Source organism: Anomalospiza imberbis, chromosome 10, assembly GCF_031753505.1.
Source record: "Anomalospiza imberbis isolate Cuckoo-Finch-1a 21T00152 chromosome 10, ASM3175350v1, whole genome shotgun sequence".
Lineage (NCBI taxonomy): Eukaryota > Metazoa > Chordata > Aves > Passeriformes > Viduidae > Anomalospiza > Anomalospiza imberbis.
In genome coordinates, this window is record NC_089690.1 from 24155958 (window position 1) to 24165708 (window position 9751).

General features: G+C 59.2%; 1 long non-coding RNA gene across 1 annotated transcript; it reads right to left on the reverse strand.

Annotated features, from left to right (window-relative positions):
* Positions 1–1736: 1736 nt before the first annotated feature.
* LOC137479601 (uncharacterized) lies at positions 1737–2397 on the reverse strand. The gene is made up of 2 exons (XR_011002383.1): positions 2214–2397; positions 1737–1854 (listed from the first exon to the last, which is right to left on the reverse strand). It is a non-coding gene; the product is annotated as an uncharacterized lncRNA (long non-coding RNA).
* Between the last annotated feature and the right edge of the window lie 7354 nt (positions 2398–9751).

The following is a 9751-nucleotide window of genomic DNA, read 5'->3' on the forward strand; positions in this document are numbered from 1 at the left end:
GTCCCTCCTGCCCTCCTTCTGCTGGCACACCTTCCCCAGCCCGAGGGCACATAGCCAGGCGCTCTCAGGAAACACAGGAGCCTTCCCCTCCCCCTCTGCCCTTTCCCCACCATGGGCACCCCATGCAGTCTCTCCCAGCTTTCGGGACGTGTCTCCCACAGAGGGACCCCAGCAGGACTGCTCAGTACCCGAGTGGCCCGAGCATAACAATTCCTCTGGGCTGTGCCGGTCTTGTCCGGGCTGGGCCCGCACGGCCAAGCAGCAGAGGGGGCAGCTCAAGCCTCAGCAGGGCTCAGCAGGCCCAGAGGCACAGCAATTACCTCCTGTGACCGTGCCTGGCATCGCCTCCCTTCCTGCAGCAGAGGCTGGCACAGAATCACTGCTTCCTCTGGGAAATGCTTCCTTCTGCACAGCCTCTCCTTTCATCACTGGAGAAAGGAAAAGAGACAGCTGGATCAGATGGAAACATTCCCCTGCGATAATGGGGCAAGTGACAACTTCAGGAGGCAATGCTTGTGAAAGGCATGGGTAAGGATTGGAAAACACTCAGGATTTTGGGACTGGCCTATGCTAGTCCCTTCTCCAAACGGCCCCTAAACCTGATCTACCCGAAGGCTGGGGAATTGCAGGGGATCCCAGAATGTGCATGGCCCGTGGTGCAGTTGGGGCTGGCTGTCAGCTGATGCCAACTGGCTTCCTGCAGAGGCTGGGGAGAAGCTGCAGCCAGGCCAGGCTGGGAAACAGCCCTGCAGGCCGTGAGAGCAGCTGCGGGGCAGCCAGGCTGCCATGGATCCCTTCCCGCTGTGCCGGGCACGGCGTGTCCAGATGTGCAGGGAAAGCCCCCGGCTGCTGAGTCCCAGGGGAAGGCTGGGGGAAATGCACTCACCTTGTTCTCCCTGTGCTTCCTTCTGTGTTTGTCTCAGGAATTCGTTTAAATCATGAGGTTTTTTGGCTGCAGAATCTTGGGTCTTTCCTTTTGGAGGACCTTAAGAGAAAGTTGTTCCATTTCCCAGGAAAGGATCGCACAAAACCATTGCTCAGCCTGTGGGGTCAGCAGGGACACACTACTCACCCCTGCGACGGGAGCTGGGTCGGTGTGCAGCATCCAGCCCAGGAGCTGGAGAAGTCGTCCCTGCAGACACACCTGTAACTCAACAGCCACAGAAGCTCCTGTCATCTCTGCAGATCTGCATGGGCAGCACTGAGCCGCAGGAGCGCTGAGGGGATGGCGCAGGGCGAGGCCGCACACGTGCATGGTTCTGTCCTGGCACCTGCTGCCATGGCCCCTGGCCGAGCTTTGGGCTCTGAGCTGGCAGCTCTCCCAGGGGCAGAGGCCTGGACCTACCCTCACCATCTCCCAGAGGCTCAGTCATGGCTACGGGTTGGGAATCCAGATCATCTTCACCATCAAGTTCAGCTGCAATGAAAGGCAGGACAGAACAGCTCTCGTGGCGCTGTAGGAGATCCACAGGCTGCACGCAAGGCTCAGCCCGGGGGCACAGCCCTGGGCCCGGCCCCTTCCCTCTCTGCTCTTCTCCATGGCTGCAGAGAGCACATGGAAGGACACACTGGCATTGCACATGGGAGGACAATGAACAACTAAATGCTCCTTCCTCCCACTGACAGCGATCCTGTGGGGTCACTCAGGGTTCCACAAGGGAGCAGGGCAAGGCTTACAGTTTCCTTCAAACTTAAGATGATGTTAAGGGAAATGGCTCATGAGTGAGCTCTTGTCACATTGACTCTGATTATTCTCTCAGGAAAGGCACAGTGAAAACTTGCCTCCAGCATCCACCAAGAACTTCAAACCATCATTCATCAGGGCTTCCACATAATCCAAGTCGCGATCCCAATCTAGAAAGGAGCACAGATCAGAACCATTTCCATGGTGTGCTGGGATCCCCTTCTGTTGTTGGGAGCTGGGCACTGCAAGGGGGTCGGGCAAGGCCGTGGGAGCCAGATGGCAATGGGCATGGCCAAAGCTGCACAGGGGCCTGGGGAGCTCTGGGCTGGCTCCTGGTCACTCTCCAGACTTTTTGCAGGCCCTGTGCCACTCCCCTGGAGGGGTGGGTGGAACAGCCCCAGGCCCATTGGGACTCTCTCCCTCCCACAGCAGAAACCCTCCCTAAAGCCCAGGGGAATGCCATCCCCCAGCGCTTCCCGGGAAGCAGGGAGCGCTGTCCTGGGAAAGGGGAACCAGGCTGCCGGCTTACCTGCTCCCCACGCTTGCAGCGGAGCAGCCTGGGCAGCCCTGGCAGGCAGGGCCACGGCCAGGAGGAGTAGGAGGAGGAGGCGCAGAGCAAGGGCCATGGTGCCTTGCCCTCTGCCAGTCCCACAGCTCTTGCTGCCACCGCTGTCCTGACACCGCTGTCCCAGCGTCAGCACCACTGCTGCCAGCGCCGCGGCTGCCACAACAGTTGTGCTCAAGGGCCGACTGCTCGGTCGTTGTGGTGCTGTGCAACCACGGGGCTCTGGCACCTCTGTGACCTCAGAGCCTGCTGTGACCTCATGGCCTTGGCTGAACCCCGGAGTGTACTCCGATCTGTACGAATGGACTGCTCTGACTGTAGATGTTTTGCTTCACCCAAGGGCCATTGCTCAGCAAAACCTTTATTTTGCCTGCTGACAGTGCTGGTCAGACCGTGTCCCTGGAGATGCTCTTGATTGTTACAGTACAACTTTATTTTTTTGTTTCCTTGTTAGCTGGTTTGTTCTGTTGTACCCCGATTTTCACCCCGAGTTTGCTTACCGCTGGGTTTTACCCTCCCTCAAAGCTGACCCTCATGCCATTCCCTGCTCCTTGTTCAGCTCTTTCCCTGCCTGTCATAGCAAGCCAGCCCCTTGGTCCGCCAACCTTCCCTGCCACTTTCACATCGGGCCAATCCCTGATTGCAACACCCCTTTGGAATTCCCCTATTCCTCGAAGCCCCACTGGCCCATGTGGCCCATCCTCTCCACCCTCCTACCCCAACTGGCTCCAGACACTTGGTGTCATCCCCCCACTGCTGCGCCGAGGATTCCCTGCTGGTTAGCTGCTTGGATCCACGCCAGGACTCGTATCTCGCACAGGAGTGCCCGGGGCTCTTTTTTTTCTGTTCTTTTCACCTAAAATAAACCCTTTCTCGTGGAACCTCCAGACGGAGAGCTGCCTCCTCTCTCCTCTGCCTGGTCCCTGTTGTGGCTTGTTTCTGGCACCTTAGAGCAAGTGGCTCTAAAGGATCTGCCTCCGCTAAATCCCCCTACCGAGGCAGTTCCGCACTCCTGGTGTGGCGCAGGAGTTCTAAGAGCTAGCCCGGGTTCTGGCAGTCACTTCACTAATCTACCCAATGCCCCTTCTGAAGAATGCCTGCTCTGGTGCTCTGCCACCTCACACACCAGAGTGTGAGTCACATGCTGCAGCCCAGAGTTAGGTTTTTGCACCATTGAAATGGGTGTGGTCAGCAGGATTGCTGGGGCTAAACCGCTACAGAACTAAACAAAATGTGTGCACCATGCCAGGCTAGACTTAAGTAGGCACAGGAATTTTGGAAAGATGAGGATGTTATATGTGTATATGATAATTCGTGCAAATAAAATTGTCGCCTATTTTATAGTTATGTACTGTTAAAATATACCCTTATAAGAAGTTTTAAAACGCAGAAGCCAGTGACAGGGATTGCAACACAATGTCGAAGCCACCTGGACAAGGGAGGGAGAACTTCATTTACAATCAAATGGACGAGGCCAGCCCGCAGATGGATCCTCCATCAAGGCGATCCAAGGAACACCCGGGCGGGCGATGAATACGCGATAAGTATCTGAGATTGAGATAGCCCATCGGGGAGATACATCTCAATGCCGAATTCCGGAGCGCGATCATGGGTGCTCATCACTCTCCGGACATGTTTTGTTCAACTTGCCCCAGAGAAAGAACTCCACGTGAATATGTGCAGTCCGAAAAGGAAGAAAAGGGTCTCTGCCTCGGGCAAGAAAAACCGTGTAGAAATCGCTGGGACAGGACAGTCATCGGCGTGAAGCATAGGGGACCCTCTGCTGTAGCGGTCAGACCTGTGTCTCACCCAGCGCCGACACCCGGGCTCGGCACCGACCTTTTTTTTGGATAGTGGCTTCTCGTTGTTAGTCTCTAAATTTTATTTGGACCAGTTATTACATTTTCTTTAATTAGTAAATTGGAGCATTCATTTATCACAAGGACAAGATAGCAGAGAGCAATGTAAAAATCGGCTGAAAAGAAAAGGAGGAAATGCTAAAGTAGTCATTTATGCATATTTGTGGGTTTATTTTCCTTGGGTGCAAAGCAAAATCCATAGCTCCTAAATGGCCAACAGATTGGAAATGTGGAATGTCCTCCATAGCAGAGCGTCAGACCTCTGGATCCTTAAAACAATTTTATCGTGGTGGAACCGTGGCGGCTTGAGCTGGTGCCTCTGGGGGACCCTGAACAAAGAACCTCTGGACTTTTATAGCCTCCCAGCTGAAGTGGGAGAGCCTGGGGTCTTCCTGCTGTGTCCGAGTGCCCGGTCACTGGCTGGCACCACAGGTCCCCAGGTCCTCTGCTGAGCCATCCCTCTCCTACAGTCAAGTTTAGTCTGTCACATTTGGCTTTTCTCTCTGATCCACCACCAGGACCACAAGAGCACATTGTCCTGAGGGTGTAAAAAATGATGCCTGTTCTTGCTGGAACATTGCTGTTGTGTGACAGCCCTGCAGGCAGAGCGGGCAGCTGTAGGGATGTTGACTCGTTTCCCTGGTGCCAGCCGTGCTGCATGCATCAGAGCTCCTGGGTGTTGGTGCTCGCTGGGACACGGCCCGGAACCACTGGGAGTTATAAAGCGTCTTAAAGGCATCCTCACACGTTAAAGCACGCGATTTAGCCTGGGATTTTGAGTTGTTTCTCAACTTAAAGAGGGCCTAAACAAGTCTGTAGGAGGCCTAAACAAGTCTCCTATGAATTCTCTCCGTGGCAAGTTCGGTTCGGCCCCCGAATGCCCCTCAGCGTTCTCAAGGCAGTGGCAGGAGCCGGGTGCTCACCCGGAGCCCCGCTGGGCGGGGAGAGCGCGGCACAGAGCCAGCCCTTGGTGCCCGGGATGGCCGCAGGCCCGGGAGAGCCACATGGGCAGCGCCAGGGCCTTGCTCGTGCGGCTCCCCAGGCTCCTCTGGCATCGGTTCCAGCCCCTCGGGTGTTGAGCGGTGCCCGGTCCCGCCGCTCTGCCTGCGGGGCTGCCTGTGCCCAGCCCCGCTAGAGGCAGGGCCGGGGCTGCGGCCCCTGGGCTTGGGGCGCCGCCTGCCCGGCGCTCAGCACCGCCCGTGCCGTGCCCGTGCAGCGCGACCTGGCAGGGCAGCTCCGCCTCGCCCCCTCCCCGCAGCTGACCCGGCACGGCGGCTGCCCCTGGGCCGGGGCGGCCCTGAGCCGGCCGGGCCCGGGAGGGCCGAGGAGGGAACCCGGGAGGGCTCTGTCCCCTGCGTGCCTCAGAAGAGACTCCAGCCCCACTGCGTGCAGCAGGAGGGACGCAAAACCCCGGCACGCTTACGAGAGTCCACAGCCCTCTCCACATCTGAAATGAGACCCCAAAACCCCGTCATGGGCCTCAGCAGAGACCCCCAGCACCCTGCACACCGTGGGACTCATCCCAACCCCCCTGCATGCCTCACACAGGATTCCAACTCCCTTGCATGACTTACAGTGGACCCCAGTGCCCACCATGCCTCAGAGGGAACCTAAAATATCCCTGTGTGTCTCACAAGGGACCCTAGTCCCTCGTGCACCTTATGGGGGACTGCAAAGCCCCCACGTGCCTTATGCGGAAGCCCAGGCCAGCTAGGCCAGGTGTTTTGACCTGGAAATCAAGTGTGGTTGCAGCTGGGTTGTTGTGCCTCTGGGGCTGTTCATCAGCCCCATCAGGCCCCAAGGCCACACAGCCCTTCCCTTCCCTTCTGGCCCTCGCCCAGAGGAGCAGACCCTGTGCAGCACCCTGGACTGCTGATGGCCCATCGGTTAGGTCCTGTCAAGCGTGTCTTCATATGGGAGGAGCTTCGTTTTGCCTGCTGGCATTGTGTCCCTGGAGATGTTCTTGATGGCTTCCCTCTTTTCCTGGGCATGCCACTGGAGGAGCTCCAGGCCCAGATGATCCCACTGAAGGAAATGTGCCCTCAGCCCAGGGACGCTCAGCATGGGCTCCCCCAGCCCCTCGGGGCCCCGCCACTGCTCACAGCAGCCCCTGCCTGGCTCCTGCCTGGCCTCAGCGTGGGCATCCACGGCTGCTCCTGGGCATGGTGCTCAGCCAGGGCTGGTGCCGGCTGGGCTTTGCTGGTGGTACCACTCGGACACTGGGGTGACAGCTCCATCTCTTTATTGGAAGAGGAGAAGGTATCACCTACCCTGGCAGGGGTGGGGGGTTACCTTCAGTGGTGTTGAGAGGGCAGGGCCAGGGGGCTCAGGGGCAGGGGAAGGGCCATGTTGGTCTCACTTGGGGCTGGAGGGTGCTGGGCTGCTACTGGGGTCTCTAGGAGAACTTGGGCATGGGCTGGGATGGGACAGAGGGAGATCCAAAATGGATGAAGGCAGCTTGGGGATACCCATGGGGAAAGGAAGTGGCAGTGGGATCTAAGGGAGGTTTCCTGGGTTCCGGGCTCCTCTTCTCAGAATTCTAGAAAGGGCTCACCAGGCCCTTTTTATGCTGGAGGCGCTCCACAAGCGGTCCGGGTGTGAGGTGCAGTTGCCGTCTTTCATCTCCTGTCCAGAGGTGCGACTGTGGAAAGAGAGGAGTGGCTGAAGCCCCCAGCTGCCAGTGGCACACTGGCACCCACCCGCACAGCGGGGCCCAGAGCTGGCAAGGCTCCCCAGCACGGCTGGAGCTGCTGGCACACCTTGGCCCAGCTGGACAGCTGCCCCTCAAGGCCCCGGCGAGCAGGGGACGGCTCTGGGCAGGCTCCCTGGCCAGGAGCGGGCCCCAGAGCGCGTCTGCTTTCAAGGGCAATCTCGTCCCCGCTCTTTCTCCTCCCCACCTTGCCTTGCCTCTGCCCTGTGCCCCTGGGGCTGCTCTTGGCCAGGCAGCCTCAGTGGGAGCCAGCACTGGCTGCAGCCCCAGCGGGCACCCCAAGACAAGGCCCAGCAATGAAGAGGCCAATGAAAGCACTGGGCAGCAGCAGAACCCTCAGCAGAGCTCTTTGGACAGCCACCGACTGGCCACAGCTCCACTGCAGCCTCTCTGGGAACCATTCCTGTCTATAAGAGACTTTCAAAATAAGCTGTTTGAGGGGAAGAGCAACAAAACACTCACCGTTTTCTCTTCCAGGAACAGCAGATTCCAAAGCAGCACAAAATGAAGATAAGCTCCAAAAGAAGCATGCCTGCCATTAACCCTAGCCAGAAGCCCGTTCCCCGACAGAAACCCGTCCCAATGCCCTTCTGGGAATCTGGAACATGTGGTGTGGTGCTGGCTGCATCTGTAGGAGCAATGGGGAGCGTGAGCCCGTGCTGTGCTGCACTGCTGAGCTGGCAGCACGGTGGATACGGCCAGGACGTTCTCTGCTTCCCCCAGAGCTGGGGCCTGCAGGCACCTTGCCGCCCCTCGGCACAGGCTGTGCCACCCAGCAAAGCCCAGCAGGCCGGGAGGAGAGCCCGGGGCCAGCGCAGCTGCTTGGGCAGTCGCTGCTTGGAGGGACACGGGCCAAACCCATCCCTGAGCAGCCCCTGCCAGCCCTGGCCCTCCCTGCCCCGTGACAGCTCCTCCAGCCCCAGGGGACAGAGTCAGGCCCTGTCAGGAGCCAGTGCAGCCCCTGCCCAGTCGGGAGCCAGGGCTGGCTCTGGCCCCGGGCTGGCAGCAGGGCCCCCGCTCGGGGCTGCTCCTGTGCCTTGGGCCTCTGGGCACTCAGGGCCAGCTCCAGGAGCAGCTGCAGCGGGAGGGGCGTTGGTGCCCGAGTCCCAATTCCCTGGGCCTGGGAACCAGCTCCAGAGGCCTCAAAGCCGAGGCGCCTCCAGCTTTGGCTGCTGCCGGGCCGTGCAAGGGCAGGGCCTGGGGGAAGAGCTGCTGCCACACCGCCCTGCCGAGGGCTGAGCCCGGCTGAGCCTGGCACAGCAATTACCTCCTGTGCCTGTGCCCGTGCCTGTGTCCGTGCCTGGCACCGCCTCTCTTCCTGAAGCAGAGGTTGGCACAGAGCCACTGCTTCCTCCGGGATGGGCCTCCTTCTGCAGAGATGTTTGGTCCATCACTTGAGAAAGGAAGAGGGACAGCGGGGTCAGATGGAACTATCCACCATTCAGGGAGATGGCATCTTCAGGAGGCAACGCTTGTCAAAGTCACATGTAAAGATCAGGAGCATGCCCAGGCTGTTGGGGCTGGGCCAGAGCAATTCATTGTGCAAACAGCAGCGTCTCCTGATCTGCTCAGAGATTGGCAAATTGCAGGGGATCTAAGGGTGTGCATGGCCCGTGGTGCAGTTGGGGCTGGCTGTCAGCTGATGCCAACTGGCTTCCTGCAGAGGCTGGGGAGAAGCTGCAGCCAGGCCAGGCTGGGAAACAGCCCTGCAGGCCGTGAAAGCAGCAGCGGGGCAGCCAGGCTGCCATGGATCCCTTCCCGCTGTGCCGGGCACGGCGTGTCCAGATGTGCAGGGAAAGCCCCCGGCTGCTGAGTCCCAGGGGAAGGCTGGGGGAAATGCTCTCACCGTGCCCTTCGTGCAGTTCCTCCACTATTTGTCTCAGGATGTTTTTTGACTCAAGTGATTCCTTCTCTCCTCTAGGTTTGTTCTTCCCTCTCGGAGGACCTTAACACAAAGTTGTTCCATTTCCCAGGACTGGATCCCACAAAACCAGTGCTCAGCCAGTGGGGTCAGCAGGGACACACTACTCACCGCTGCCACGGGAGCTGGGCTTGCGTGGAGCAATCAGCAAAGGAGCAGGAAAAGTCCTCCCTGCAGACACACCTGTAACTGAACAGTCACAGAAGCTTCTGTCACCTGGGTCCTGCCAGGTTGTCAGCAATTATTCCTTGGTGGGACACTGAGAACTTACCTGCAGGAGGCTCCAAGGGCTTCAGAACTTTATTCTGCCAAGCTAGTGGAGAAGCCTTCCCATCAACCTCATCTAGAACGGAGCACAGATGAGACCATTTTCAGGGTGTGCTGGGATCCCCTTCTGTTGTTGGGTGCTGGGCATTGCAAGGGGGTCGGGTAAGGCCGTGGGAGCCAGATGGCAATGGACATGGCCCAAGCTGCACAGGGGCCTGGGGAGCTCTGGGCTGGCTGCTGGTCACGCTCCACACTCTTTCCCTGCCCTGGCAACATCCCTGGAGTAACAGCTGGAGCGGCCCAGGGCCCCAGGGGCGTCTCTTCCTCCCACACAGAGGAAATCCTCCCTAAAGCCCAGGGGAAGGCTGCAGCAGGCAGTGCCACAACTGTCCCTTTCCTCCCTCTGTCCCTCCTGCCCTCCTTCTGCTGGCACACCTTCCCCAGCCCGAGGGCACATAGCCAGGCCCTCTCAGGACACACTGGAGCCTTCCCCTCCCCCTCTGCCCTTTCCCCACCATGGGCGCCCCGTGCAGTCTCTCCCAGCTTTCGGGACGTGTCTCCCACGGAGGGACCCCAGCAGGACTGCTCAGTACCCGAGTGGCCCGAGCATAACAATTCCTCTGGGCTGTGCCGGTCTTGTCCGGGCTGTGCCCGCACTGCCAAGCAGCAGAGAGGGCAGCTCAAGCCTCAGCAGGGCTCAGCAGGCCCAGAGGCACAGCAATTACCTCCTGTGACCGTGCCTGGC